We start from the raw sequence: 19032 nt of genomic DNA, 5'->3' as shown, positions 1-19032 counted from the left end.
TTTGGCTCACAAGGTATTAAATTGGCAAATCACATGTGCTTAGGGTTGATCTTTGTAGGTTTCGATTCTTAATTAAAATTACTCAGAACTTTTCCCACAGAAGTTAGAGTCGTTACAAAAATTTAAAAATAATTAAACACAGACAGTTAATGAGATAAATATCATTCTAATTTAACTGATTCCAAATAAGAAAAAAAGAAGTTTAGCGATTCATTTCCATCCACAACTTGGGGAAATTGAAGTTATCCCCTACGACAACCCTGCTGCTTTCACATCTTCCCATAGTTTGCCTACTGTACATATTTACTCCCTTCTCTTACTGGCTGATATAAAGCCTACAGGATACTCAGAGAAAAACTGAGCCTGGAGTTTGGAAAGAAACACAAGGGCCAGGAGTTGAGGCTAGAAACCAGATATTTCCATCATGGGCACAAGATCCCTCCATCGAGGACATCTACAAGAGGCGGTGCCTCAGGAAGACGCCATTCATTAGTAAGGGCCCTCACCTCAGGAGCATGCCTTCGTATCACTACCATCAAGGAGGAGATACAGGAAACTGAAGACTAACATTCAAAGTCTTAAAAACAACTTCTTCACTTCTCCCTTCAGATTTCTGAAAGGTCTATGAAGTTATGAACACTTCATCATTATTCATTTTTGCACTATTTATTTTGGTAACATAGCAATTTCTTTGTTATTCACTGCAAAACAATACATATAATGATATGTATCAGTGAATAATAAACTAAAAATAATGATCTAAAGATAACATCGAAAAACCAAGACGTGTTTCAGCACAACAGAGACAGGAGAATGCAGATGGTGGTGTCTGGAGCAACAAACAATTCACTGGAGGAACACAAGGGGTTGAGCAGCATTTGTGGGGGCAGAAGGATGTGTTAGTGATTCAGTATGAAACACTGCATTATTCTTGCGGAAACAAACTTTCAATGGATTGTGAATGCTGTCTGAAATGTTATTTGTATTTACATTATTTTGAAAGTGGGTAATTGTGTTACAGAAATATAATAATTTTATTTTGGAAAAAGTATGTCAATATGTCACTATCTCTTCTCAGTGGGCCATTAGACTTTCAAGGAGAACTTTTGGTTCAGCCTGTGCATTTAGAAATGAATAGGTGTTTAAGGTAAATTGACTATGGAAAAAACACTTTACAGAATGTGCATTTCTTATCCATTTGTGTGTGACTTAACTGATTAGGCTACTTAAGTGGTATTTCTCCCTTGTTAATTAAAACCTGATAGAATGCTCGGCACAGCTTTGTGGGCCAAAGGGCCTGTATTGTGATGTAGGTTCTCTGTCTATGTCTAATTGATCAATTGAATGAATGTAAGATATCAGATGGGAGTGCTGTTACAAACCCACAGGTTTCGTTTACTGTGGACTGTCACTTCAATAGCCCCTAAATGAGGTGGGACTATGATGTTGTTCACTGATGGACTTGCAGCTTGTTTCACTTTAAAAGAAGGACACAGACAGTCACGGTCATAAGGAGGGAGGGGGAAGGGGTAGATATATATATATATAAAAAACATCAGCATGGAGTGCATAACAAAATGTGTGTCTGTCACTTTGTACAATCCCAAAGGAGTGGATTTTTTGGGATATCCTGTAGAGACCACTCCTGTGTTAACCCTTGCCAACCACTCGTATGTTGGGTAATCCCTTGAAGATGATATCCATGTGACAGATCACTTTCGGTGATAACTTGTATGTGGATTTGGAACAAAAGGATGGACAAGATCTTCAATGACAATACTTTCGTTTACCTGGGGAATTCGATGTAATCACCTTTTCTCTACGTTTCACCCTGGATTAGAAATATCTCTCTCCTGTCACTTATTCCGTGGATGACTGAACTTTCCCTACTTTACCACCTTAACACTTTAAGCTTTATTTCCCCAAGCTTAACTTAGTTTGGGAGCTATATTACACATATATGCACAAATAGGAGCCGTGGACAATTCTGATTTGATGAAGACAGACATAAGAAGCACAGAGGAACATCTGGAGAAATTCCTGAAATGCCTGGTTCACTGCCGCTGCTACTGTGCGATCGAAAGTCTTTGAAGGGAAGGCCCCAAAATCCCCGGCTTTGCCTGCTGCTGGCGACTGAGGCTGAGGTCAAAGCATTCGGATAGAGATGGTGCTCGGTACTCGGTGTCAGAGGGCTGATCAGAGATTGAAGTTTTCGGATGACTCAGAGTCGGACTGTGGTCAGGCATGGCAGGGAGAGTTTTCTTCCTTCTCCCGTCTATGTGAGATGTGGGACTTTCGAGAGACTTTGAACTTTTTTACTATGCCATGGCCTGTTCTTCATCAAGTTATGGAATTGTTGCACTGTTGTAACTATATGTTATAATTATGTAGTTTTTGTTAGTTTTTCAGTCTTGGTCTGTCCTGTGTTTCTGTGACATCACACCGGAGGACTATTGTATCATTTCTTAATACATGCATTACTAAATGACAATAAAAGAGGACTGCGTGTCCTCATAATCTAATCTAATCTAATAGAACTGTTAACATTTGTTTATCTTGGTTAAATTACCATATTATAAGTAGAGACTAATAAAGATAGTGGTTTTAACATTAAAACCCGACTCAGTGTGAAATCTCTTGCTGCTGGCTTATTTCTAAAACGTTACAGCTCGTAACAGTGCGTAAAAAAAGTTTTTCTGATATTGGATAAATGATGTAAATTATCTTATAAGGATGTCTAGAAGCTCTTGATTTTTACAGTTGTTCGTTGTATTATGTATTATCAAATTTTTGTTAGAGAAACATAGAAAGCCTACAGCACAATACAGGCCCTTCGGCCCACAAAGCTTTGCCAAACATGCCCTTATTTTAGAAATTATCTAGGATTACCCAATTCCCTCTATTTCTCTAACCTCTGTGTACCTATCCAGGAATATCTTAAAAGACCCTATCGTATCCGCCTCCTTCACTGTCACCGGCAGCCCATTCCACGCACTCACCACACTCTGCATAAAAAACCTTACCCCTGACATCTCCTCTGTACCTACTTCCAAGCACCTTAAACCTGTGCCCTCTCACGTTAGGCATTTTAGCCCTGGGAAAAAGCCTCTGACTATCCACACAATCAATGGCTCTCATCATCTTATACACCTCTATCAGGTCACCTCTCATCCTCCGTCGCTCCAAGGAGAAAAGGCCAAGTTCACTCAACCTATTCTCATCAGGCATGCTTGCCAATCCAGGCAACATCCTTGTAAATCTCCTCTACACCCTTTCTATGGTTTCTACATCCTTCCTGTAGTGAGGTGACCAGTACTCCAAGTGGGGTCTGATCAGGGTCCTATATAGCTGCAACATTACCTATGGCTCCTAAACTCAATCCTACGATTGATGAAGGCCAATGCACCATATGCTTTCTTAACCACAGAGTCAACCTGCGCAACAGCTTTGAGTATCCTATGGACTCTGACCCCAAGATCTCTCTGATCCTCCACACTGCCAAGAGCCTTACTATTGATATTATATTCTGCCATCATACTTGACCTACCAAAATGAACCACCTCACATTTATCTGGGTTGAACTCCATCTGCCACTTCTCAGCCCAGTTTTGCATCCTATCAATGTCCCACCGTAACCTGTGACAGCCCACCACACTATCCATAACACCCCCAACCAATGGATCATCAGAAAATTTATTAACCCATTCCTCCACTTCCTCATCCAGGTCATTTATAAAAATCATGAAGAATAAGGGCTCCAGTACAGATCCCTATGGCACACCACTGGTTGCCAACCTCCAAGCAGAATATGGCCCATCTACAATGACTCTTTACCTTCTGTGGGCAAGCCAATTCTGGATCCACAAAGCAATCTCCCCTTGGATCCCATGCCTCCTTACTTTCTCAATAAGCCTTGCATGGGGTACCTTATCAAATCTCTTGCTGAAATCCATATACACTACATCAACTGCTCTACCTTCATCAATGTGTTTAGTCATATCCTCAAAAAATTCAATCTGGCTCATAACGCACGAACTGCCTTTGACAAAGCCATGCCGACTATTCCTAATTATATACGGGTATGACTCTCCAAATGTGCACAAATCCTGCCTCTCAGGATCTTCTCCATGAACTTACCAACCACTGAAATAAGACTTACTGGTCTATCTCTACTCCCTTCCTTGAATAAGGGAACAACATTAGCAGTCCTCCAATCCTCTGGAACCTCTCCCGTCCCCATTGATGATGCAAAGATCATCAGCAGAGGGTCAACAATCTCCTCCCTTGGCTCCCACAGTAGCCTGCGGTACACCTTGTCCGGTCCCGGTGACTTATACAACTTGATACTTTCCAAAAGCTCCAGCATATCCTCTTCTTAATATCTATATGCTCAAGCCTTTCAGTCTGCTGTAAGTCATCCCTACAATAGCCAAAATCTTTTTCTGTAGTGAATACTGAAGCAAAGTATTGTATTCATAAGTACTTCTGCTATCTCCTCCGGTTCCATACATACTTTTCCACCGTCACACTTGATTGGTCCTATTCTCTCAGGTCTTACCCTCTTGCTCTTCACATACTTGTCCTGTCCAGCAAGGCCTTCTCATGGCCCATTCTGGCTCTTCTAATTTCATTCTTAAGCTCCTTCCTGCTAGCCTTATAATCTTCTATGATCTCTATCATTACCTAGTGTTTTGAACCTTTCATAAGCTTTTCTTTTCTTCTAAACTGGATTTATAACATCCTTTGTACACCACAGTTCCTGTACCCTACCATCCTTTTCCTGTCTCACTGGAACGTACCTATGCAGAACTCCACACAAATATCCCCTGAACATTTGCCACATTTCAGCCATACATTACCCTGAGAACATCTTTTCCCAATTTATGCTTCCAATTTCCTGCCTGATAGCTTCATATTTCCCCTTACTCCAATTAAACACTTTCCTAACTTGTCTGTTCCTATCCCTCTCCAATGCTATGGTAAAGGAGATAGAATTATGATCACTATCTCCAAAATACTCTCCCACTGAGGGATCTGACACCTGACCAGGCTCATTTCCCAATACCACATCAAGTCCAGCCTCTCCTCTTGTAGGCTTATCTATATTTTGTGTCAAGAAACCTTCTTGAACACACCTAACAAACTCTACCCCATCGAAACCCCTTGTTCTAGGGAGATGCCAATCAATATTTGGAAAATTATAATCTCCCACCACGACAACCCTGTTATTATTACACCTTTCAGGGATCTGTCTCCCTATCTGCTCCTCGATGTCCCTGTTACTATTGGGTGGTGCATAAAAAACATCCAGTAGTTATCCACCCCTTCCTGTTCCTAATTTCCATCCACAGAGACTCCGTAGACAACCCCTCTATGATTTCCTCCTTTTCTGCAGCCGTGACACTATCTCTGATCAGCAGTGCCACGCCCCCAGCTCTTCTGCCTCCCTCTCTGTCCTTCCTGAAACATCTACAGCCTGGCGCTTGAAGTAACCATTCCCGCCCCTGAGCCATCCAAGTCTCTGTAATGGCCACAACATCATAGCTCTAAGCTCATCCTCTTTGTTCATAATACTCCTTGCATAGACACATCTCAGACCATCGGTCTGAGCACGTCCCTTCTCTATCACCTGCCTATCCTCCCTCTTGCACTGCCTACAAGCGTCTTCTATTTGTGAGCCAACCACCTCTTCCTCCGTCTCTTCAGTTTGGTTCCCACCCCCCAGCAATTCTAGTTTAAACTCACCCTAATAGCTGTAGCAAACCTCCCCGCCAGGATATTGGTCCCCCTCAGATTCAAGTGCAACCCGCCCTCTGCTCCAATCCCTCAGTCACGTATTAATTCTCCACCTCTTTTTATTCCTATACTTGCTGTCATGTGGCTCAAGCAGTAATCCCGAGATTACTACCTTTGAGGTCCTGCTTCTCAACATCCTTCCTAACTCCCTGCAGTCTGTTTTCAGGACCTCCTCCCTTTTCCTACTTATGTTGATGGTACCCGTATGTACCACGCCCTGTTGCTGTTCTCCTTCCCACTTCAGGATATTGTGGATGTGATCAGAAACATCCTGGACCCCGGCATCTGGGAGGCAAACTACCATCCGTGTTTCTTTCCTGCGTCCTCAGAATCACCTGTCTGACCCCCAGCTATTGAGTCTCCTATCACTACTGACATCCTTTTCCTTTCCCTACCCTTCTGAGCCACAGGACCAGAGATGCAGCCACTGTTTCCCCCCAACAGTACTTAACCAGGAGTACTTATTGTTAAGGGGGACAGCCACAAGGGTACTCTCTAGCATCTGACTGTTGCCCTTCCTTCTCCTGACTGTTACCTGCTTATCTGTTTCCCGAGGCCCCGGCATGACTACTTGCCTATAGCTCCCATCTATCAGCTGCTCACTCTCCCTGACCAGACGAAGGTCACCGAGCTGTATCTCCAGTTCCCTAAAGTGGTCCCTCAGGTGATGCAGCTCAACGTACCTGGCGCAGGTGTGGCCATCCAGGAGGTTGGGAGTCCCCAGGACTTCCCACATCTGACACCAAGCACAGAACCCTGACCTCACACATGTACTTCCTGTCTGTATTCTACACAAGTAATGCACCTTGCCTTGACCCATTATTGCCGAAGCCCTGTTGAGCCAAAGCCCTCCTACTCCGTCTCCCTCTACTCTTGTGTCTTCTCTATAAAGCTGTTTCCTTTTAGACTCTTCTTGTTGTTCGAACTGGGTAGGTTTGATAGGTTTCAATGAATAATATCACTCGTCATGCCCCACCTCCCCTTCATACCCTATCCCTTATTTATTTACAGTATTGTTATTATTATTTGTTTTTCTTTTCCTTTTTTCTCTCTTTTTTTCTCCCTCTGTCCCTCTCACAATAACTCGTTGCCCATCCTCTGGGCTTCCCCCCGCCCCCCGCCTTTCTTTCCCCCTAGGCCTCCCGTCTCATGATCCTCTCCCTTCTCCAGCTTTGTATCCCTTTTTGCCAATCAACTTTCCAGCTCTTAGCTCAATCCTTCCCCTTCCTGTCTTCTCCTATCATTTTGGATCTTCCCCTCCCCCTCCCACTTTCAAATCTCTTACTATCTCTCCTTTCAGTTAGTCGTGACGAAGGGTCTCGGCCCGAAAAGTCGACTGTACCTCTTCCTATAGGTGCTGCCTGGCCTGCTGCGTTCACCAGCATTTTTATGTGTGTTACCTGTCATTCTTTGATAAGTTGGACTTCCTCTCCCCATGGCACAACCTCACCTTGGGCATCAATTGAGGAAACTTCCGCAGCACTACTTTTGAGATTAAAATATTTCCTTCCTGAACTAAGGTCAAAAGTGCCCCTGGTGTGATTCACCTTTATGCTGACCTTGAAAAGCCCTGTTCTGCATTCCCAAAGATAAACAAACAGATCATCTTGGGTAACTTCAACACCATGGTGTAAAGGGATGCACATCTCTGGCAAGTTATAATCAGCAAGGAATAGGTAGGGGTCCTTCTCTTGACAAAGAACTTGAAGCAACAAACATCCTATTTAATCAGAGAGACAGGCACAAGATAGCTTAGTAATGTCCCTAGTCCAAGCATTGGCACCTGTTAGATAGCATTATTGGAATGGGAAAATACAAAGTTGTCCACGTCATTCAAGGCATGACCAGTATTGAAAAGCTGAAGATTGCTGGACTGATCATTCTTGTTTCTTCAATGTGACCCCAAGTATCATTGTCAGCAGAAGTATTTTATCAAGAAGGTTCAAAGAATCCCAGAAAGCTACCTCTTCTCATCCAGCAAACAATGGAAATCATTCCACCTAAGATGAAAAAAAATTGTAGAGTTGTGAATGGAGCCCAATCCGATACACAGATCCTCTTCCCCTCCACTGATTCTATCTACACTTCCGGATGACTCAGGAAAGCTGCTAACATAATCAAGGATCCCTCCTACCCCCCAGTCATTCCCTCTTCTCCCTTCTCCCATCAGGCAGAAGCTTGAGAGTACATACCATAAGGATCAAGTACAGCTTCTATCCCATTATCAGACTCTTGAAAGGACTTCTCATAAGCTAAAAGGCAAACTCTTGACCTCCCAAACTACCTCATTGTGACCCTTGCACTCTACTTGCCTACCTGCGCTGCACATCCTCTGCAACTGTAACATTATATTCCAAATTCTGTGTTTCTTTTTACTATCTACAAGTACTGACTCATGGCATGATCCGGCTGGACGGCATGTCAAAGTTTTTTGCATGGAAAAGTCCCTGTGCATGTGACAACAATAAACTTCAACTAAAAGGAACTGCAAAGTGTCCACAGCTCATGGTCTGGTTTGCTCTGAAGTCTGCTAAGATGTGTAACACTGAGGACTCTTGGCTTCTCAACCAAGTAGAAACAAGTTCAAGTTCAAATTCAAATTTATTTGTCTTTCAACCATACAGCTATATGAAACAACATTTCCCTGAGTCCAAGGTGCAAAACACAGTACATACAGACACACACAGCACTTTTAGTGAAAACTAATCAATAAGCTTCAAGACCTTTGGTTTCAATACCTCCTTGTGCAATTAGGTACTTGATTTCTTCCCTTGCTGACCCCAGTCAATTTGGATTGGCAACAACATCTCCTCAACAATCTCCATCTGCACAGGTGCACCACAAGGCTGTGTGCTTAGTCCCCTGCTCTATTCACTTTATACTCATAACTGTGTGGCTAAGCACAATCCAATGTCATTTTCAAGTTCGCTGATGACACCACTGTCATGGGCCAAATCAAAGACGGTGACAAGTCAACATATAGGAGTGAGATTGAAAATCTGACTGAGTGGTGCCACTGCAACAGCTTCTTACTCAAAATCAGCAAGACCAAGGAGTTGATTATTAACTTCAGGAGGAGGAAACCAGAAGTTCATGATCCAGTCCTTATCAAAGGATCAGAGGTGGAGAAGGTCAGCAACTTTAAATTCCTCAGTGTTATCGAGAACCTGTCCTGGGTCCAGCATGTAAGTGTAATTGTGAAGAAAGCACAGCAGTGTCTCTACTTCCTTAGGAGTGTGCGAAGATATAGCATGACATCCAAAACTTTGACAAACTTCTATAGATCTGTGGTGGAGAGTATATTGATTGGCTGCATCACGGCCCGGTATGGAAACACCATTACCGTTGAATGGAAAATCCCACATAAGGTAATGTATATGGCCCAGTCCATCAGGGGTAAAGCTCTCCCCTCCACTGAGCACATCTACACAAAGCATTGTTGCAGGAAAGCAGCATCCGCGGGAAAGCAGCATCCATAATTAGTTATCCCCACCATCAGGTCATGCTCTCTTCTCACTGCTACCATCAGAAGGAAGGTACAGGAGCCCCAGGAATCACATCACAAAGTTCAGGAACAGTTATTACCCCTCAGCCATCAGGCCTTTGAACTAAAAGGGATAACTTCACTCTACTCCCCTTGCACCATCTTTGAAATGTTCCCACAACCAACGGACTCACTTTCAAGGACTCTTCATCTAATGTCCTCAATATTTATTGCTTATTTATTATTTCCTTCTTTTTGTATTTGCACATTGGTTGAACACCCAAGTTGGTGCAATCTTTCATTGATTCTACCCTGGTTATTATTCTATTATGGATTTATTGAGTATGCTCATAAGATAATTAATCTCAGGATTGTATTCTTTTTGTTTATTCATTTAAGGGATGCCGGCATCGCCAGATAAGCCAGCGTTTATTGCCCATCCCTAGTTGTCCTTGAGAAGGTGGTGATGAGCTGCTTTCTTGAATTACTGCAGTTCCTGAGGTGTAGGTACACTCACAGTGCTATTAGGGAGGGAATTTCATGATTTTGACCCAGCGACAATGAAGGAACGATGATATTTTTCTAAGTCAGGACAGTGAGTGACATAAAAAGGGATTTCCAAGTGGTGGTGTTCCCAGGTATCTGCTGTTCGCGTCCTTATAGATGGGAGTAGTCATCCGTCTGGAAGGTGCTACCTTAGGAACTTTGGTGTGTTGTTGCAGTGCATCTTATAGGTAGTGCACACCACTGCTACTGTCCATCAATGGTGGAGGGATTGGATGCTTGTCAAGTGGACTGCCTTGTACTGGATGGTATCAAGCTTCTTGAGTGTTGATAGAGCTGCACTCATCCAGGTGAGTGGTGAGTATTCCATTACACTCCTGACCTGAGACTTGTAGATGATGGACAGGCTTATATGGTGACATATAAATTTAATTTGAAATTTGAATTTTTATATAATTACAATAGCACATAGCCACAAGATAATATTTAGCACAAATCACTGAGTGGCATGGCCTGAAGATTGATGGTGCATGGAATGTTGTCCTGGAGACATGTTTCTGCAAATAGAAGCATGCAGCAGTTTCAGGAATGGTGTAACAAGGAAATTGAGCAACCATTCCACTGCAAATACAAGGCACTCCTGGATCAGAAGTTCCACCTGTCCTTAGGGGTAAGAAACAACTCTACAGGGACCTGACTGTGAAGTTCAGGAGTAAAGGGTAGAAGGTTGTCAAGGTTTACAATGGGACATTGATTGGTGCAAAGCTGAACTGAGAAGTGGCAGATGGAATTCAACTCTGAAAAGTGTGAAGTGATTCACTTTGGAAGATCCAATTTGAAGGCAGAATACAGGGTTAATGGCAGGTTTCTCAGCAGTGTAGAGGAACAGTGGGATCCTGGGATCCAAGTCCATAGATCCCTCAAAGTTGCACTGCAAGTTGATAAGGTATTTAGGAAGGTAGAGGGTGCTTGACCTTCATTATTCATGAGATTGAGTTCAAGACCCAATAGGTAATGGTGCAGCTCTTTAAAACCTTTCTTAAACCACATTTGGACTATTGTGTTCAGTTCTGGTTACCTCATTATAGGAAGGATGTGGGAGGTTTTATCAGGGCACTGAAGCAGGGACCCAATCGCAGACCAAGTACTGTGCGCACTGTGATATTTACTGAATAGCAAATCCAGATGGACAACAAAGTTGGCGTCAAAGTTCAGATGGAGATTAAAAATTCCAGAGAAATCCAAAAATCAGAATCGGGAAACAGGCAGAGTTGATATTCTGACGGATAGCGTTCAGATATGAATGCTGGAAAGGCTCAGGAAAACTCACTGGCACAATCTGGCAACTAACAAGTGAAAACACAGAACTAAAATACACTGAGCAACAAACAGAGAGGCAGATGATAAGTAGAGCACAATGAGACAGAAGTGGCAGCAAAACAGGTAATAATGAGAATCAGGTTAGAGGCGGAGTACAGTACTCAGTAATACAGGGGCCGGAGCAGAGCAGGAGCGGAGACAAGATAACATGGAAATACAAAACCACAGACTGATGGCTAGGGGGAAAACACACAAAAAGACAAAGTTCAACTGGAGGTACTGATAGGTCTAGAGAAGGTGCAGAGGAGATTTACCAGGGTGCTGTCTGGATTGAAGGGCATGTCTCATGAGGATAGGTTGAGCGAGTTAAGTTTCTTCTCTTTGGAGCAAAGGAGGATGAGAGGTCACTTGATAGAGGTGTAAAAATAGCAAGAGGCATAGATTGAGTGGATAGTCAGAGACTTTTTCCTGGGGGAAATGGGTAATTCTAGGGAGCATGATTTTAAGGTGATTGGCAGAAAGTACAGTGGGGATGTCAGAGAGGAATGGGTGCACGAAACACGCTGGCAATGGTGGTGATCGAGACGGATACATTAGGGACATTTGAGAGACATCTATGTATGAGACATCTTCCTGAGAAAACTAAAGAAAGTTGGCCTGTCCCCTAAAACCCTCACTAATTTTTATAGATGCACCGTAGAAAGCATTCTTCTAGGGTGCATCACAACCTGGTATGGAGGTTGTCCTGTCCAAGACCAGAAGAAACTGCAGAAGATTGTGAACATGGCGAAGCACATCACACAAACCAATCTTCTGTCCTTGGACTCACTTTACACCGCACGTTGTCGGAGCAGTGCTGCCAGGATAATTAAGGACACAACCCACCCAGCCAACACACTTTTCGTCCCTCTTCCCTCCGGGAGAAGACTCAGGAGCTTGAAGACTCGTATGGCCAGATTTGGGAACAGTTTCTTTCCAATTGTGATAAGACTGCTGAACGGATCCTGACCCGGATCTGGGCCGTACCCTCCAAATATCTGGACCTGCACCTCGTTTTTTTTGCACTACCTTACTTTCCATTTTTCTATTTTCTATTTATGATTTGTAATTTAAATTTTTAATATTTACTATCAATTTGTAATCCAGGGAGCGGGAAGCGCAGAATCAAATATCGCTATGATGATTGTACGTTCTAGTATCATTTGTTTGGCGACAATAAAATATAAAGTATAAGTATGATAGAAGCCATGTGGGACAGAATAATTAGATTGATCTTTGAGTAGTTTAAAAGTTCAGCACATTATCATGGTAAAAGAGTTGCTCTGTGAATCACAGATCGGATTCTATCTATCTCAAGATACAGTGCACATGCTCTTCACTGTATGTATGATTTCTCCTCAGAAAAATATGGGGAATAGCACCATCGACAATGTATGGCCTTCTTTTACCTCAATAAAGCTTTTGAGTACATGAGAAAGAACAGACAATGGAACACAATTTTTAAATCTTGCTGCCCATAGAAATTTGTCTCTATCTTATATTCGATCTACGATGTTATGTAAGCCATGATTCTGACAACTGTTTCTACCACAGGACCAATCTAGATGATAATGTCTCTACTTCCTCAGGAGGCTAAAGAAACTTGGCATGTTCCCACCGACCATTACTAATTTTTATCAATGCGTTTAAGAAATCATCCTTTCTGGACATATCATGGCCTGGTATTTCCATACCCAAGAACGGAAAAGCCTACAAAAAGTGGTGGATATGGCCTTGTTCATCACAGGAAAAGCCCTCCCCACCATTCAGCAGATCTATAAAGAGTGCACAAGGAAGCAGTACACACCATCAAGGACCACCAGAATCCAGGCCGTGCTTTCTTTTTGCTGCTACCATCAGGCAGGATGTACAGGAGCCTTAGGTCCCATACCACCAGGTTCAAGAACAATTATTACTCTTCAACCATCAGGCTCCTGAACCAGTGTGGCAACTTCACTCACCACAGCACTGAACAGATCACTGAACACAACCTATAGACTCATTTTCAAGGACTCTACAATTCACGTTCTCAATAGTTGTTTGCTTACATTGTTTATGATTATTTGCTTTTTTGTAGTTGCATAGTTCGTCTTCTTTTGCACATTGGTTGCTTGTAAGCCTTTGTGTGCAGTTTTCAATTGATTTTATTTAATTTCTTTGTTCTTCTGTTAATGCCCGCAAAAATATGAATCTTAGGGTAGTATTGGTGACATACAGTATACATAATTTGATAATAAATTTACTTTGAACTTTGACTTTGGTTTGGCATCTGCTCTGCACATGACCACAGGAAATAGCAGGAAGTTGTGGACACAGCTCAGTACATCATGGAAATCAGCCTTCTCTCCATGGTTTTGGTCTGTACTTCTTGCTGCCTCAGCAAAGCAGCAAGCAGAATCAAAGACCTCACCCACTCCACACATTCTTGCTTATTCCCTCTTCCATCAGGCAGAAGATAGAAAAACCTGAAAGGGCATACCACCACGCTCAAGGACAGCATCTACTCTTCTGTAACAAGACTTATTGAATGGTTTCCTAGCAGAATAAGATGAACTCTTGACTGTACAATCCACCTCCTTATCATCTTGCACCTTATAGTGTACCTGCATTGCATTTCTACTCGAGCTGTTTCACTTTATTCTGCATTATGTTATTGTTTTACTTTGAACTATTTTGATGGAATATATAATGCATTGATCTGTTTTATGCGAGAAAAATCTTTGCACTTCACCTCAGTACATGCGACAATAATAAACCAATTCCAGTTCTAATTCCAACATAAAACAGGGTTGAATCATTGCTTGATGATTTTTCTTAATTCTTCTTCCTGCAATGTTTCACCCTAATTCCATCAAATTTCCCATGGGGGCAGGGGGTGGGGAGCTAATCTTTAGAACTAATGGGAACTGTTCAACTTACAGAAACTAAAGAATACCTGAACTTCAGTACTTGATTTGCAGTTTTCTGAAATATACAGGGCTTAGGATTTATGCTCAGTATTCACAAAACAAAGGATATCTAGCAATTTGCCCCTGTTGCACGTAACTGGCCTCCAAATGCAAATATTCATGTCCAGACCTTGGAAAATATGGACCACCTTCCCATGTCTCTGGAACTACCTCTTGGTGAAGGCTGCCATCAATAATGAAGCAGGCGCGTGATGTCAGCCAGCTGAGCGCGAACAGTTTAAAAATAGGAAGAAAGTCGCAGACTTTTTTTCTTCGGATCAAGAAGACAGCAGTAAGAGGCTAAGGATTTCCAGCGAGAAGACATTTTATTTCTCGGAGTAGGAGAGAGGCCAGACTGCGCAGGCGTGTGACGTCAGCCAGTTGAGTGCGAACAGTTTAAAAAGAAAACCGCCATATCCAGTGGGCAGCGTCGGAATGGGCTGCAGAGTGAGAGGGTGCAGAGTGAAAGGGCTTTGGCTCAACGGGCTTCGGCAGAGACGGGAAGAGGCCTCCTGCGACCGTTGAGTTTCATAGTAACGGAGTAAGTTACAGTTTTTTGGTATTTGGCACAAACAGTAGCGTTAGAGGTATGCATCTAGGATTAGTGTTGTGCTTGGAGTGCCAGATGTGGGGACCCTGGGAGACTCCCAGCCTCCCCAAGGATTACATCTGCACCAGGTGCACTGAGATGAGGCTTCTGAAGGACCGTGTTAAGGTGCTGGAGATGGAAATAGATGACCTTCGGCTAATTAGGGAAAGTGAGGAGGAGATAGATACTACCTATAGAGAGGTAGTGGATAGCACCTCTGTGACAGTTCCCCTCAGAAGTCAATATATCGGTTTGGATTCTGTTGAAGAGGCAGACCTGACAGAGGAGGACGACAGTGAACGAGACTCTAGCATTCTGCCCAGTGCCAAAATCAAGAGAGCAAGAAGAAATGCGGTAGTTATAGGGGATTCCATCTTAAGGGGGACAGACAAGAGATTCTGCGAGCCGGACAAGGATACCTGGATGGTGTGTTGCCTCCCTGGTGCCAAGGTACGGGATGTCTCAGATCGAGTCCAGAGTATTCTGAGGAGAGAGGGCGAGCAGCCGGAAGTCTTGGTACATGTTGGTACCAATGACATAGACAGAAAAAGAGAGGAGGTCCTGAAGAAAGATTACTGGGAGCTAGGAAGAAGATTGAAAAGCTGGACCTCCAGAGTAATAATATCAGGATTGCTGCCTGAGCTGCACGCTAATGATGGTAAGAATAGCAAAATTAAGCGGATGAATGTGTGGCTAAGTAACTGGTGCAGGGGGCAGGATTTCAAATTCTTGAATCATTGGGATCTATTTTGGGGAAGGTATGACTTGTACAAAAAAGATGGATTACACCTGAACTCAAAAGGTACTAATATCCTAGCGGGATTGTTTAATATAGCTGTTAGGGAGGGTTTAAACTAAGTTGGCAAGGGGAAGGAAACCAAGGTGTTAGGATCGAGGAAGAGGAAAATAGAAATAAGTCAAAAATACTGTGCAGCAAAGATGGTAAGAAGGACAGGCCGGTAAATATACAGGATAATTTGCTGAAAAATAGAAATATAGCAAAATCGGCAACAGATACTGATCTAAATGTACTGTACTTAAATGCACGCAGCATTAGAAATAAAGTGGGTGACCTTGCTGCACAGCTGCAGGTTAAAAGGTATGACATTGTGGCCATCACTGAGTCATGGCTAAATGATGGATGTGATTGGGAGCTGAATATCCCAGGATACACAGTGTATAGGAAAGATAGGAAGGTAGGTAAAGGGGGTGGCGTGGCCCTGATGGTAAGTAACAATATCAAATCAATAGAAAGAAGGGACATAGGATCAGAAGAGGTAGAATCCTTATGGGTAGAATTAAGAAATGGCAAGGGTAAAAAGACACTAATAGCAGTTACATACAGGCCTGCAAACAGCAGTCGGGATGTGGACTACAAGTTGCAGCTGGAAATAGAAAAAGCATGTCAGAAGGACAATGTCCAGATAATTATGGGGGATTTTAATATGAAAGTGGATTGGGAAAGTCGGGAAGGTAATGGATCTCAGGAGAGGGAGTTTGTAGAATGCCTACAGGATGGCTTTTTGGAGCAACTTGTCCAGAAGCCCACCAGGGGACCGGCTGTTTTGGATTGGGTGCTGTGTAACGAACCTAAGGCGATTAGGGAGCTGGAGGTAAAGGAACCTCTTGGAAGTAGTGATCATAATATGATTGAGTTCAGTTTCAAATTTGAAAAGGAGAAGCTGGTATCAGGTGTATCAATATTTCAGTGGAACAGGGGAAATTACAGTGGTATGAGAGAGGAACTGGCCCAAGTCAATTGGAAAAGTAAACTAAATGGAGGGACGGCAGAGCAGAATTGGATGAAATTCCTACAAGAAATAAGGAAAATGCAGGAAAAATATATTCCAAGAAAAAAGAAAATCATGAATGGAAAAATGGCACAAATGTGGCTAACGAGAAAGTTTAAGGCAAAAATAAAAGCAAAAGAAACGACGTACAAGGAAGCAAAAATTAGTGGGAAAAATGAGGACTGGAAGACCTTTAAAAACTTACAGAAAGAAACTAAGAAAGTCATTAGGAAAGAAAAGATGAATTATGAAAGGAAGTTGGTGATTAACATAAAAAAGGATACTAAGAGTTTTTTTAAATATATGAAGAATAAAAGAGTGACAAGGGTAGATATGGGACCGATTGAAAATGATGCTGGAGTAATTATAATGGATAACAAAGAGATGGCGGAGGAACTGAATGAGTATTTTTCATTAGTCTTCACAGTGGAAGACATGAGCAATATACCTGATAGCCAGAGGTATCAGGGAATAGAATTAGGTACAGTCAAGATAACTAGAGAGAAAGTGCTTGGGAAGCTAAGTGGACTAAGAATAGATAAGTCTCCCGGCCTGGATGAGGTGCACCAAGGGTTCTGAAGGAGGTGGCTTTGGAGATTGTGGAAGCATTGGAAATGATCTTCCAGGAATCAATAGACTCTGGCATGGTTCCGGAGGACTGGAAGGTTGCAAATGTATTTCCGCTATTTAAGAAAGGAAGGAGGAAGCAAAAAGAAAATTACAGACCTATTAGTCTGACATCGGTGGTTGGAAAGATATTGGAGTCAATCCTCAAGGACGAGGTTATGAAATACCTCGAGATGCATGACAAGATAGGCCGAAGCCAGCATGGTTTCATGAAGGGAAGATCCTGCCTTACCAACTTATTGGAATTTTTTGAGGTAATCTCGAATAAGATTGACAAGGGAGAGGCTGTGGATGTTGTGTATTTGGATTTTCAAAAGGCCTTCCATAAGGTGCCGCATATGAGGCTGATTAATAAGATGAGAGCCCATGGAATTATAGGAAAGATATTGAAATGAGTGGAGCATTGGCTGATAGGCAGAAAGCAAAGGGCGGGAATAAAGGGATCCTATTCTGATTGGTTGCCGGTTACTAGTGGTGTTCCGTAGGGGTCGGTGTTGGGGCTGCTTCTTTTTACGATGTATATCGATGACTTGGATTATGGATTAAATGGTTTTGTGGCCAAGTTTGCGGATGACACCAAGATAGGTGGAGGAGCAGGAAATGTTGAAGAAATGGAAAGGTTGCAGAGAGACTTAGTCAGTTTAGGAGAGTGGGCAAAGAAATGGCAGATGAGATACAACGTTGACAAATGTACGGTTGTACATTTCGGAAGAAGAAATAATCGGGCAGATTATTATTTAGATGGGGAGAAAATTCAAAAATCGCAAGTGCAAAGGGACTTGGGGGTCGTCGTGCAGGATACCCTAAAGGTTAACCACCAAGTTGGATTGGCGGTAAGGAAAGCGAATGCTATGTTGGCATTCATTTCAAGAGGAATAGTGTATAAGAGTAAGGAGGTGTTGATGAGGCTCTATGGGGCATTGGTGAGACCTCATTTGGAGTACTGTGTGCAGTTTTGCGTCCCCTATCTTAGAAAGGATATACTGATGTTGGAGAGAGTTCAGAGAAGAGTTACGAGGATGATTCCTGGAATGCAGGGGCTAACATATGAGGAGCGTCTGTCAGCTCTTGGATTGAATTCATTGGAGTATAGAAGAATGAGAGGGGATCTCATAAAAACGTTTCGAATGTTGAAAGGGTTGGACAGAGTAGATGTGGAAAGGTTGTTCCCTTGGTGGGTGAGTCCAGGACAAGAGGCCATAGTCTTAGAATTAGAGGGTACCCAGTTAAAACAGAGATGAGGAGAAATTTTTTTAGCCAGAGGGTCGTGGATTTGTGGAATTCGTTGCCACATATGGCTGTGGAGGCCCGATCATTGAGGGTGTTTAAGGAGGAGATTGACAGGTATCTAATTAGTCAGGGTGTCAAGGGATATGAGGAAAAAGCCGGAAATTGGAACTAGATGGGTGAATACTTTAGCTCATGGGGGAGCTGCGGAGCAGACTCAATGGGCCGAATGGCCTACTTCTGCTCCTTTGTCTTGTTATCTTGTGATCTTATTACCTTCATCGATACATAGCATAGCTTTGGTCAATAGAGGAAAACAGTCTTTTCTGTTTGAAGATCAAGATCTCAAATGTCATGATTTACTGGGCAGCAATGATTCCCGACCTCCTAAATGCTTCTGGGGACCTGGATGACCCAGAGAGGCAGTGCAAGGCAGTGAAAAAATACCATCAACAGACTCCACAAACTTCTCCAGTGAACAGGTGTCACTGTTCTCTTCCAGGCCAAAAATCCCAGTTTTGCTGCAATTATATTCAAATCAGCTACACAGGTCAGGCCACCGTCCTTCACTTACCAAACAACAAACTCCCACAACAAAATTTGATGCATCTCTGCTGTGGGTAAGGAATATCAGGTGGATAAAGGAAAAGATTAATGGTTGTGCTCCCTCACTACCATTCAGGGCCCCAGACAGTTCTTCCAGGTGAG

Source organism: Mobula hypostoma, chromosome 3 (assembly GCF_963921235.1).
Source record: "Mobula hypostoma chromosome 3, sMobHyp1.1, whole genome shotgun sequence".
In the NCBI taxonomy this organism is placed as follows: Eukaryota; Metazoa; Chordata; class Chondrichthyes; order Myliobatiformes; family Myliobatidae; genus Mobula; species Mobula hypostoma.
Note: the sequence above shows the minus strand (reverse complement) of the source record.